Source organism: Saccopteryx leptura, chromosome 1 (genome assembly GCF_036850995.1).
Source record: "Saccopteryx leptura isolate mSacLep1 chromosome 1, mSacLep1_pri_phased_curated, whole genome shotgun sequence".
NCBI lineage: Eukaryota > Metazoa > Chordata > Mammalia > Chiroptera > Emballonuridae > Saccopteryx > Saccopteryx leptura.
In genome coordinates, this window is record NC_089503.1 from 392436267 (window position 1) to 392449836 (window position 13570).

General features: G+C 39.1%; 1 protein-coding gene across 3 annotated transcripts in view; it reads right to left on the reverse strand.

Moving 5' to 3' along the window:
- The window catches only part of LOC136387870 (histone-lysine N-methyltransferase PRDM9-like), a 98141-nt gene that overhangs the window by 75100 nt on the left and 9471 nt on the right, over window positions 1-13570 (reverse strand). The gene's annotated exons all lie outside the window — the stretch shown is intronic.

A 13570-nucleotide genomic window follows, 5' to 3' on the forward strand; every position in this document is an offset into this window, starting at 1 on the left:
CTCTCTCTCTCTTCTGTCTTTCTCTAAGATCAATGAATACATTTTTTTTCAAAAAACATTACATTCTGTTATTCAGATTTTGAAGTGTACTTTTTTGTTGTTTCTTACAAAAATAGAGATTCAGAGAGAGGAATAGATAGGAACAGACAGACAGAAACGGAGAGAGATAAGAAGCATCAATCATCAGTTTTTTGTTGTGATACCTTAGTTGTTCATTGATTGCTTTCTCATATGTGCCTTGATCCATGGGACTTCAGCAGACTGAGTAACATCTTGCTAAAGCCAGCAACCTTGGGTCAAAGCTGGTGACCTTTGCTCAAACCAGATGAGCTTGTGCTCAAGCTTACGACCTAGGGTTCTCAAACCTGGGTCCTCTGCATCCCAGTCTGATGCTCTATGCACTGCACCACCACCTGGTCAGGTGTTTTGTAGTTTTCTATACACCCAGTATAAGCTCATTGTCTTCTATTCTTGGGAATATCAGTTCCGCTTGAGCCTTTATTATACTTTGAAAATCCTTTGTTAAATTTATTATTTTACTTATTAGCCCAGCTGCTAGAACTTTCAAAGTATAAGGATATTTTTAAATTTCATCGCCCACAGTGTCAATGAGGTGGCCTGTGACATGAATGGCTGGGGCACTAAGTCCTGGGGAGTCCTGCAGCTGAGATCATGGACATGTGTCGGCTAAGGGTAAGCATTATTACTGTTCCCTTCATCTGTTATGTGGTTTATTTTTTGGAAGTTTGGTAGAATGTGGTAGGGCTGCTGGTGATGTTTCTGTATTCTACATTTACAGTGGTAATGAAATACATTTTGAAGCTCACTGCATGGACTTAGGGAGTCATGAGATGTCCTTTATGGAGTCCTGCCTCTGTTTGCATTTTGAGTGTCAGGTTCAGCTCCTGTATCTGTCATTTTGCAGTTGGGGTTTGTTGTTTGGCTCCTTGTCTGAAGTTTGGTTATAGGGTTGGGTACAGATCGGGAGTCTGACTCCAGGGTTTGTTGTTGAATCTGTATTCTGCTGTGCACCTGGGGACCCCTTGCATGTAGCCTCGTATTCGAGTTTCAGTGTGGGGCCACAAGCAACTCCAGTTCTAGGACATGATGTATGGACTCTGGTGTTCAAGGTGCCGTGTCAGTTTCTGGCATTGTTGTGTCCTAGTCTCGGTTGGGTCCTGTAGAGCAATGTTTGGTGTTCGGTGCCGAGTCACCTTTTTGATTAGGCGGTTGGTCCATTGCTCAGTTTGAGTTGTCTATGGTCCATGGGGCCCTGACTTGTCTAAGGACTCTGGTATCTGTTCAGTAATGATGTTGTATGGGGAAACAGAGCAAAACTAATGGGAGATTCTATTCTAGAAATCTCAGGATACTGCTCCAGGGAGAGTCTCAAGGTTCCATTTAGTCATATTTGATAAAATGCTCCAATATTTTAGGCTTGATGGCACATTAGAGTACTCCATTGTGTTCTGAGATATCCATCATCCCATCATCCCTCTGCTCAGGTATGGGAGGAGTTTTTCCAAGGAACTGCTGGTCATGTTTTGGGAAAGTGATATAAAAATGGTTCCAGTGTAGGAGAGGCACTATGGGAGGCAGAAATGAGCAGGAAACACTGTGAGGTGCAGAATTAGATTGTTGATGGTAAAAAAAAAAAAAAAAAGTAGTCTTTTCTAGGTGAAAAATAGAAATATGGTTCAAAGAGATATCTGCATTTTTTAGTTTTTTTTCTCTTTCTTTGTTTTCTGCCTTTCTGTTGAGAGAAATGCACTAGGTATATTGCAGGTGTATCACAGATTTTTACATTAAATTTTTATATTTTTTAAATTAATTTGAGAGAGAGAAGCATAAAATTATTTCTTGGTCACTTCTCTTTGGTCCTGAGACCTGTGACAAAACCAAAAACCTTGGCACACAGGGGGACACTCCATGCACTGAGCCATCTGTTCAGGGCACCATAGGTTTTTTAAAATGATTCTCCTTCAGTAGATAAAATTATTTTAGAATTCTAATTACCATGTATGTTACAGGTTATTTAAAATTTTATTTTATACTGTAAGTAAAAAAACATCCTGGTTTATCTGTTAATAAAGATATCAAGGTCAGCTGTCATGAGAGGTGGAAACAGGTTATATAATATTAAATCTTTAAAGTTTGTTGTCACTTGCTTTATAGTGCAATATGATCCCTTTTAAATATGTCCTCAGTCTGTGTCTTTGCTGTTAGACCATGTGCATTTTTGGAACCCCTTGGTGGCAGTAAGGAGAAACAGGGGTGGGTACAGTGCATTATCTGTCAGTGGTTGTATTGCAGGAATCAAGGCAAGACAAAAACGCTCAGAAAACTTGATGAAAAAAGTAGAATTTATTTAGCTGGTGGAGCAGATTGATCCCCAAAGAGGAAATCAAACACGTGCTCCACAAAGTTAGATTTCTTATATCTTATATACCTTTTACAGAATACAAATATTCATGCAAGGGGCTCGTGATCCCTTTGTCTAGAGGTACATGTCACTCTCATGACTCCAGGATGGGAGGGTGAATTCAGGTGGTATCAGAGGATAAGTGTTGAAATTTTTAATTAAAGTATGTAAACATGGTTTCTTAAAAGCTTTGGAGAAAAGGGTTTTCAGATAAGTTCTATCTTCCTTGCTCTGTGTAGCAAGTGGTCCCAGGCACCTTTTCAGAGAACTATAGAAAGTAGTTAATCTCGAACTGTCTGACTCAGTTACCCATGCAGGCTCTCTTCTCTTGCATTCTTCTTGTTTTTTTTCTCCTCAGTGAAGACGGGGTCTTCACCTCCTTCCTCAGTTGATCCACTTACCTGCTTATGTTAACTAAGTTTTCTCTATACTGGTTTTCTTTTTTTTGTGGTAATCTACTGGTTCTGAACAAGGTATTTTCTATCTTTAAATGAGAGAGTTGGATGAAATCCATGGTTATGAACTGGCCAGGAAGCTTAATTAGAGTGTCATTCTAATATACCAAAGTTATAGGCTGAATGCTTAGTCAGGGGACATCTAGGGTTTAATGAATACATGAGGACATTGGTACTCTCATATTAAAACTTTAGCAGTTCTAACAGATGTGAGTGCCATAATATAGTAGTCTGAATTTGCCATTTTCTAATCATATATCAGGCAGAGCTTATTTTTACAAGGTTAGGTACTTGATCTTGTCAAATAAGAAACATGAAAAGCTGGGAGTTTTTAAGGAGTTTATCTGAGCCAAAATGACTTCAAATTTTTGGAATGAAGATCTTCAATCCTGCAGACTGATCATGTAGCAATTTCTGTTTTATTGATTTTTAACATTTATTTTAGAGAGTGGAGATAGAAGGGGAAAAGCAGAAAGCAACAACTTCCATATATGCCTTAATCTGGAGAGTTTATTCATTTAATTTATTTTTTTAAGATTTTATTTTATTCATGTTAGAGAGGAGAGAGAGAGAGAGAGAGAGAGAGAGAGAGAGAGAGAGAGAGAGAAGGGGGAGGAGCAGGAAGCATCAACTCCCATCTGTGTCTTCACCAGGTAAGCTCAGGGTTTTGAACCAGCAACCTCAGCATTCCAGGTCAATGCTTTATCCACTGCACCACCACAGGTCAGGCCTAGTCATTTTATTTTATTCATGTTAGAGTTTGGAGACAGAAAACCAAAAAATTTTTTAGAGAGACAGAGAAAGAGACAGATAGTGACAAACAGGAAGGAAATGAGATAAGAAGCATTAATTCTTTGTTAGAGCACCTTAGTTGTTCATTGATTGCCTCTCATATGTGCCTTGAGCAGGAGACTAAAGCACAAGTGACTCCTTGCTCAAGCCAGCAACGTTGAACTTCAAGACAGTGACCATAAGATCATATCTATGATTCCATGCTCAAGCATGCAACCCTGCACTCAAGCTGGTGAACCTGTGCTCAAGCCAGCAACCTTGGTGTTTTGAATCTGGGTCATCTTCATCCCATTCCAATGCTTTATGCACTGCACCACTGCTTGCTCAGGCACCATTTCCATTTCATAGATTAAAAAACAGGCAAAGAGGAGTGGAGAATCCTGCCTTAGGTCACAAAGCTGGTGAAGGCAGAGCTTAGATTGAAACCCACTATGGAATGATCTAGAGTCCATGTGGTGTACACCATGAGATTCTCATTCTGAAGAAACAGTGAGGAGAGTGAGGGACACTAGCTGCCCAGTCTGAGCCAGGGACACGAACATGCACATGCACGTATTTCTTCCTGGTTTTCACCAGAGACTACAGAGGTCAGAGAAAACCAGGACAGGAGCCAAGAAAAGCCAAGGGAGGAGGGTGGTGAGCCTACTAGGAGAGAAGCCTCCACTTCCCTGGAGTGAAGAAAATCCCTTTCCCTGGTGAGTCTGTCTCAAATCCCTTTCTGGGAAGTAACCTATGTAAATTGACTCCAGATTTCCATGTTTTTAGGGGTTGAGTTCCTGTGCTTGACAGTGTGAGTTCTCTGTGGCCCTCTGGGAACTCTGCTTTCAGTGATGGGGAGGGGAAGAATGAGGTATGTGGCCATCATAGTTTTATGAAGATTTATTAGAACAGAAGAATATTGGTGTTGACATTCCCATATCACGTGAAGAACTATTTGTAGAGCTCACCTTTTGTCATGAAAGTGAAGAAGTTGTTTAGTTACTTCTATACTAATTAAAATCTAATGGGAATAAGGGGTCAGTAAACTTCCTATGAAGTCCTCTCAGAGCTGGGTTATGACCTGTGTAAGAGCTATGAATGTGGAGATGCAATTTAATGCTAATGATTCACTCACTCTTTTTGTAAACAAAGGGCTTCTTCCTTGAGTGTGTCCTCTGGAGTCTGAGGAGAGTTGACTTCTGTGAAAAATCTCGCTCACACTAGCTGCAACTATAGCACTAATACACTGAGTGTGTTCTATGGTGTCTGAAAAGATGCAACTTCTCTGAAAAGCATTGATTACATTTCCTGCAAACATAGGGCTTCTCCCCTGAGTGTATTCTCTGGTGTCTTAAGAGATCTGACTTTCATGTAAAGCCTCGTTCACACTCTGCGAACATAGGGCTTCTCCCCTGAGTGTGTTCTCTGGTGTGTGAGGAGATGTGTCTTCCTTGAAAAGCCTCGATTACACTCCCTGCAAACATAGGGCTTCTCCCCTGAGTGTGTTCTCTGGTGTCTGAGGAGGGTTGATTTCACTGAAAAGCATCGCTCACACACCCTGCAAACATAGGGCTTCTCTCCTGAGTGTGTCCTCAGGTGTCTCAGAAGAACAGACTTCCATGTAAAGCGTCGCTCACACTCCGTGCAAACATACAGCTTCTCTCCTGAGTGTATTCTCTGGTGTGATAGGAGGATTGATTTCAGTGTAAAGCCTCGCCCACACTCCCTGCAAACATACGGCTTCTCTTTGGAGTGTGTTCTCTGGTGTAAGAGGAGATATGATTTCAGTGAAAAGCCTCGTTCACAGTCCTTGCAAACATAGGGCTTCTCTCCTGAGTGTATCCTCTGGTGTGTGAGGAGAGTTGATTTCCGTGAAAAGCCTCGCTCACACTCCTTGCAAACATAGGGCTTCTCCCCTGAGTGTGTTTTCTGGTGTCTAAGGAGATTTGACTTTTGTGTAAAGCCTCGCTCACACTCCTTGCATACATAGGGTTTCTCCCCTGAGTGTGTTCTATGGTGTATTAGGAGATTTGACTTTCGTGTAAACCTTTGTTCACACTCCCTGCAAACATAGGGCTTCTCCCCTGAGTGTGTTCTTTGGTGTGTAAGAAGATGTGACTTTTGTGTAAAGCCTCGTTCACACTCCCTGCAAACATAAGGCTTCTGACCCGAGTGTGTCCTTTGGTGTATCAAGAGAGTTGATTTCTGTGAAAATCCTCGCTCACACTCCTTGCAAACATAGAGGTTCTTTCCAGAGTGTTTTCTCTGCTGTGTGAGAAGATGTGACTTCAGTGAAAAGACTTGTTCACACTCCCTGCAAACATTGGGTTTCTTCCCTGAGTGTGTCCTCTGGTGTCTGAGGAGGTCTGACTTTTTTGAAAAGGCTCGCTCACACTGCTTGCAAACATAGTTCTTCTCACCTGAGTGTGTTCTCTGTTTTTTGAGATGTGACCCATCATCAAAGCCTTGCAAACATTCTCCATACTTGATAGCTTCATTTGTCAACTTTACTACTCTCATTAACAGTTTTTCGGTGTCCACTGAATTCACTTTCTGGCCTATGCTTGGTGCTTTCTGTATCATTCTCCCTTGCTCACTAGAGCTTCCCACGTGTTCTTTTGGAAGTTTGAAAAAGGCCCTTAAAATCCTCCTCGGCCTGTTATTTTTAATCAAATGTTTGGACTTTTCTTTGACCTTTTGACCTTCAGCTTTGTCATCTCCGTTGTGTGTATCAGCATGAGACTGCTGCTGATTTTCTTCCTCTGGGTAGGGATCTTTTGATTTGAGGTGTTTTCTTGTAGATGTTCTGGGGAGAATATCAGAGGGTTGATTGCATCTCACATGTTGACTGAGGAGTTTCTGACAGGAGAACGCCCGAGAGAAGGAAGCACATGGGTGTATCTCTGGCTGTGGTTCTGCTGAAAGAGAAAATTTTGGTCAGCACAGATATTGACAAGGCTGCCTGGGTCATATGTTTTGTTAAGACCTGTCCCAGGAGTCATTCTTGTGGGGTTGACAATGTATTCTCTCTCTCCCCCACAAAGTTTTTTTTTTACAATCTCTTTTCTCTTTTGATGTTTATGTAGTATATCTTCTTTAGAAATTCAGAAAGCCCATGCCAAGGGTTTTTTCTATGCATTGCCAGATGAGGGACTGTCAAGTAGCATCAGAGGCTCTTTCACCCCCTGTATGGTGACATTTTCTATATACATGTAGCTTTTAACACAGTTCTTTATAAAGACCACTGACTCCAACTAGGAATTGCTTCCTTCATAGTTTTTGACAGATGAAAAAACTAACAATATGTCCTTCCTCAAGCTTCACATCAAATATTCATACTTGATTTTATTCAGTGTCAGCCCATTTCATATACAATGAAAAGTCCTTTTTCAAAATATTTCCCCAATCATACTTTTTAAAAATTCATTCAGGCCCTGGCCGGTTGGCTCAGTGGTAGAGCATCGGCCTGGCGTGCGGAAATCCCAGGTTTGATTCCCAGCCAGGGCACACAGGAGAGGCACCCATCTGCTTCTCCACCCCTCCCCCTCTCCTTATTCTCTGTCTCTCTCTTCCCCTCCCGCAGCCAAGACTCCATTGGAGCAAAAGATGGCCCGGGCGCTGGGGATGGCTCCTTGGCCTCTGCCCCAGGTGCTAGAGCGGCTCTGGTCGCGACAGAGCGACGCCCCGGATGGGCAGAGCAGCACCTTCTGGTGGGCGTGCTGGGTGGAACCCGGTGGGGCACATGCGGGAGTCTGTCTGACTGCCTCGTTTCCAGCTTCAAAAAAAAAAAAAAAAAATCATTTTTGAGCAGAAAAGGAGGAGGAGAAAGAAGAAAAAGAGGAGAGAAGAGGAGAAGCAGAAAAAAAAAATAAGAAAAACGAGAGAGAGGCATTTATTCATTGTTCTACCTAGACATGCAGTCATTGGTCATTTCTCGTATGTGCCGTGACACAGGCTCAACCTTGGTATTACAGGTTGCACCTCTAACCAACTGAGCAAACTAGCCAGGACCCACAATCATACTTCTTGCATGCCTGACTTCTATCCCTCTCCAGCTAATCCATAATCATCTCTCTCTTGGAGATAAAGTAATCTCTGAGAGGATTCCCACTGAACTGTATTCTTTAAAAATTAACAAAGCAAATCTTAAAGAATAAGCCACCCTATAGGCAAAAACAGCACCATCATTCCACCTAACTCAGAAAGTTTCTAGTATCTCAGCGCAGATCAGAGCACTGCATTCTAGGCTTCTGGGCATCTATTGAATCAATGCTCTTACCCTATATGCTATACAGAGGTGGCCCTCAGATAACAGGCCAATGCTTGTTTTCCCAGTGGATAGAGTGTTGGCCCGGAATGTGGACATCTCAGGTTTGAACTCTGGTCAGTGCACACATGAAAAGTAACTATCTGCTTCTCTTCCCCTCCATCTCCCCCTTCTCTCTCTCTCTTTCCCTCCCACAGCCAGTGGCTTCATTGGTTCAATCATCAGCTCGATAGTACAGTTTGTTCAAGTGTTGACCTCAGGTGCTGAGGATAACTCATCTAGTCTGAGCATGGACCTCAGACTGGGATTGCTGGGTAGATCCTAGCTGGGGCACATTAAAAAATCTATCTTTCTTCCTCTCACTTAAAAAAATTAAATTTCTTAAATTTTTTTCCATCTTCATAGAAAGTTATGGTTAGTGCTATGTTAAAAATCTATGATATTCCTTGCTTATTGGTGAATGGCAGTTTCTTATTTCACCTGGTGCCTGGGGAATGGAAGGAGCAGTGAACAAACAGTATCAAAAGGGCTTAGGAAATTGTTGGCTTGTCAAGAAATATTTGTCCTAGAGAGACCTGAAGATGACAGCGAAGTTGGCAGATGCACAGACTCCCAGCTCACACCACCAACTAGATTACAAATTAATTTAGGAACAGTCAGAGTGAAAAATTAAATCTGGACAACAAGAACAGTTTCAAATAAGCCCCTTGCTGAGATCAGTAAACAAGACTACCACCGAGATAACTCAGAAGAAAACAAACAAATCAAGACTTCAAATCAGCTTGACTAGAAAAGCCAAACCTGACAGTGGATTACAAACAACAGCTGATAACAACCCAAGAAGACCTAAAAATAACACAAATAAAAATTAAAGGCAGACAACACCAAACCTAGACTCAACCAGCTCTACAAACAACACACCCGAACACACAGACATAATGAGAAGACAGAAAATTGCAATCCAAATGAAACTACAAGAGAAATCTCTAGAAAAGGAACTGAGTGATATGGAAATAACCAAACTGCCAGATAGAGAGTTTAGAAAAATGATTGTTAGGATGCTTAGGGATCTTAGAACAACAATGGATGGTCATTATGAACACCTAAATAAAGAGATAACAACTATAAAGAAAACATTGAAATATTAAAAAAGAATCAGTCGTAGGTGACAAATACAATATCAGAAATGAAGACCACAATAGAAGGAATTAAAAGCAGGATGAATGAAGCTGAGGATTGAATCAGCAAGTTAGAAAACATGATAAATGAAGGCACAAAAGCAGAGCAGAAAAAAGAAAAGAGACTCAAAAAGTCTGAGGTAACTCTAAGAGAGCTCTGTGATAACATGAACAGAAATAACATTTGCATCATAGGGTTTCCTAAAGAAGAAGAGAAAGAACGAGGGATAGAAACTTTATTCAATCAAGTCATAGCTGAAAACCTCCCTAAATTGATGCAAGCAAGAATTTCACCAGTTTAAGAAGCACAGAGAACTCCATTAAAGAGAAACCCAAAAAGACCTACACCAAGCCACATCATAATTAAAATGCCAAAGCTAAGCGATAAAGAGAAAATATTAAAAGCTGCTAAAGAAAAGAAGGCTATCACCTACAAAGGAGCCCCCAAAACAATAACAGCCGAATTCTCAACAGAAACATTTGAGGCCAAAAGTGAATGGAAAAAAATATTCAAAGTAATGCAGAACAGAGCCTACAACCAAAACTACTTTATCCAGCAAGGCTATCACTTAAAACTGAAGGAGAAATAAAAAGCTTCCCAGACAAAAAACAAACAAAAAACAAAATAAATTAGGCCCTCACTAGATGGCTCGCTTGGCTGCAGCATTGTCTTGCAATGCAGAGGTAGCTGGTTCGGTCCTTATCTGGGGCACATACAGAAACAGATTGATGCTTCTGTCTTCCCCTTACCCCCTTTCCTCTCTCTGAATTCAATAAAAATAAAAGATTAAAAAAATAGAAAAAAAATAGAGACAAAAAAAGCAACAGAGAACATTTAAAAAAAAATTAGGAATTCATTACAACCAAACCAATGCTGCAGGAAATGTTAAGGGGTTTGTTGTAAACAGATAAAAGTGGGAAAAGAATATAGCAAAAAAGAAATACAGCTTTAAAGAATAAAATGGCAATAAACAACGACATATCAATAATAATCTTAAATGTAAATGGATTAAATGATCTAATCAAAAGACATAGGATAGCAGCATGGTAAAGAAAACAGAACCTGTACATGTGCTGTCTACAAGAGACACGCCTTAGCCCCCTTAATGGGCATGCCGTGTGGATCCCGGTTGGGCGCATGCAGGAGTCTGTCTGACTGCCTCCCGGTTTCCAACTACAAGAAAACCCAAAAACAAAACAACAACAACAACAAAGAGACACATCTTAAAACAAAAGATGCACATAGACTGAAGGTAAAAGGACGGAAAAAAATATTTCATGCAAATGAAAATGAAAAAAAAACTGCGGTAGCAATACTAATATCAGACAAAATGGACTTTAAAACAAAGACTATAGTAAGAGATGAAGAAAGTCAGTACATAATAATAAAGGGAGCAATCCAACAGGAAGATATAACCATCATAAATATCCATGCACCTAATATAGGAGCACCTAAATATGTAAAGCAGACTTTGATGAATATAAAGTGTGAGATCAACAGCAATGCTATAATAGTAGATTTCAATACCCCACTAACATCACTAGATAGATCCTCAAGAAAGAAAATTAACAAAGAAAAGCAGACTTAAAGGACACACTAGATCAACTTGATTAATAGATATCTTTAGACCTTTCATCTAAGACAGCAGAATATACATTTCTTTTCAAGTTCTCATGGTACGATTCTCTAGATTGACCACAGTGTTAGGGCTCAAAAGCAGTCTCAAAAGAATGTAAGAAACTGATATCATATTGAGCACTTTCTCTATTATCAATGGCATGAAACTAGAAATCAAACACAAGTGAATAACTGAAAAATACTCAAACACATGGAAACTAAATAGCATGTTATTAAGTAATGAATGGGTTAACAATGAAATCAATTTTCTTTGATTTTCTAATAAAAAAATTTCTAGAAACAAATGATAATGAGCAAACAACAACTCAAAATTTATGGGACACAGCAAAAGCAGTCCTGAGAGGGAAGTTCATAGCACTACAGGCATTCCTTAAGAAGCTTGCAAAAGCTCAATAAACAACCTAACCCTTCATCTAAAAGAACTAGAAAAAGAACAGCAAGTAAGCCCAGAGTAGTAGAAAGGAAGAAAATAATAAAGATTCGAGCAGAGAATAAATTACATAGAAGCTAAAGAAATAATATGGAGGATCAATAAAACCAAGAGCTGGTTCTTTGAAAGGGTAAACAAGATCAATGAACCATATCAAGACTCACCAAAAAAACGAAGAGAGAAAACTCAAATAAATAAAATTAGAAATGAGAGTGGATAAATAACAACTGACACAACAGAAATACAAAATATTGTAAAAAAAAACACTATGAAGAACTGTATGCCAAAATATTAAACAACGTAGGTAAAATGGACAAATTTCTTGAAACATATAATCTTCAAAAATCAATTTGGAAGAATCAGAAAACCTAAAAAGCGATTACAACAAAAGAGATGAAAACACTTATCAAAGCTCCCAAAAAACAACACTCCTGGGCCCGATGGCTTCACTGGTAAATTCTACCAAATATTCAAAGAAGAACTAACTCCTATCCTTCTCAAGCTATTTCAAAAAATTCAGGAGGATGAAACACTTCCAAGTTCCATTTATAGGCGAGCATAATTCTGATTCCAAAACCAGACAAAGACAACAAAAGAAAGAAAATTATAGGCCAATAACCCTGATGAATTTAGATGCTAAAAACCTCAACAAAATATTAGCAAACCAGATCCAGCAATACTGAAAAAAATCATACATCATGATCAAGTGGGATTTATTCTGGGGAGGCAAGGATTGTACAACATTCTTAAATCAATTAATGTGATTTACCACATTAAAAAAAAGGAAGGAGAAAAACCACATGATAATTTCAATCAATGCAGAAAAAGCATTTGATAAAATTCAACACCCATTTATGATCAAAACTCTTAGCAAAGTGGAAATACAGGGAACATACCGTCAACATGAATAAGGCCATCTTGTGGATAAAGCCCACAGCGCAGACATTCTAATTAATGGACAAAAATTAAAAGCAATTTCTCTAAAATCAGGAACAAGGCAGGGGTGCCCCCTTTCACCACTCTTATTCAACATAGTACTCTAAGTCCTAGCTACAGCAATCAGACAAGAAGAAGTAAAAGGCATCCAAATTGGAAAAGAAGAAGTAACACTATCATTATTTGCAGATGATATGAAACTGTATATAGAAAACCCTATAGTCTCAGTCAAAAAACGACTGGACCTAATAAACAAATTTAGCAAGGTGGCAGGATATAAAATTAATACACAGAAATCAGAGGTATTTTTATACACAAAAAATAAACTGTCAGAAAGAGAAATTACGGAAACAATACCCTTCACTATTGTAACCAAAAAACTAAACTACCTAGGAGTAAATTTAACCAAGGAGGTTAAAGACTTGTACACAGAAAATTATAAAACATTAATAACAGAAAACAAGGAAGACACAAACAAGTGGAAGCATATACTGTGCTCATAATTAGGAAGAATAAGCATAATAAAATGTCTATATTACCAAACAATTTATAAATTCAATGCAATACCATTAAATAATAACATACTTCAAAGATATAAAACACATATTCCAAAATTTTATATGGAACCAAAAGAGAACACAAATAGCCTCAGCAATCTTGAAAAAGAAGAATAAAGTGGGAGGTATCACACTTCCTGATATCAAGTTATATTACAAGTTCATTGTACTCAAAACAGCTTGGTACTGGCATAAGAACAGCCATATAGATCAATAAAAGAGAACAGAGAACCCAAAAATAAACGCACATTTTTATGGACAATTGATATTTGACAAAGGATGTAAGAGCATACAGTGGAGTAAAGAAAGACTCTTTAACAAATGGTGTTGGGAAAACTGGACAGCTACCTGTAAAAAACGAAACTGGACCACCAACTTACACCATATACAAAAATAAACTCAAAATGGATAAGGACTTATATTGTCAATTGTGAATCATAAGTTATCCTAGAAGAAAACTTAGGCTGTAAAGCTCACCTGACATCATATCGTTGCAGTATCTTTGCTGATTTATATCCACAGGCAAATGATATTGAAAGACAGGATAAACAAATGGGACTTATATCAAATTAAAATGCTTTGCCATCAGATAAAGACAATATGAACAGAATAAAAGACAAACCACACAATGGGAGAATATATTCGACAATACATCTGATAAGGGATTAATGACCAAAATTTACAAAGAATTTGTAAAACTCAACACCAGGAAAACAAACATTATCCAATCCAAGAATGGGCACAAGTGTTGGGAGCCGATCAACAACTGCTGGCTGACAAGGTCACAGCAGAAGAAGACCCACAACTGCTGGCTGACAAGGTCACAGCAGAAGAAGACCAAAAACTGCTGATTGACAAAGTCACAGCAGAGAAGACCAATAGCTGCGGGGTGACAAAGTCACCACAAAGGATAGG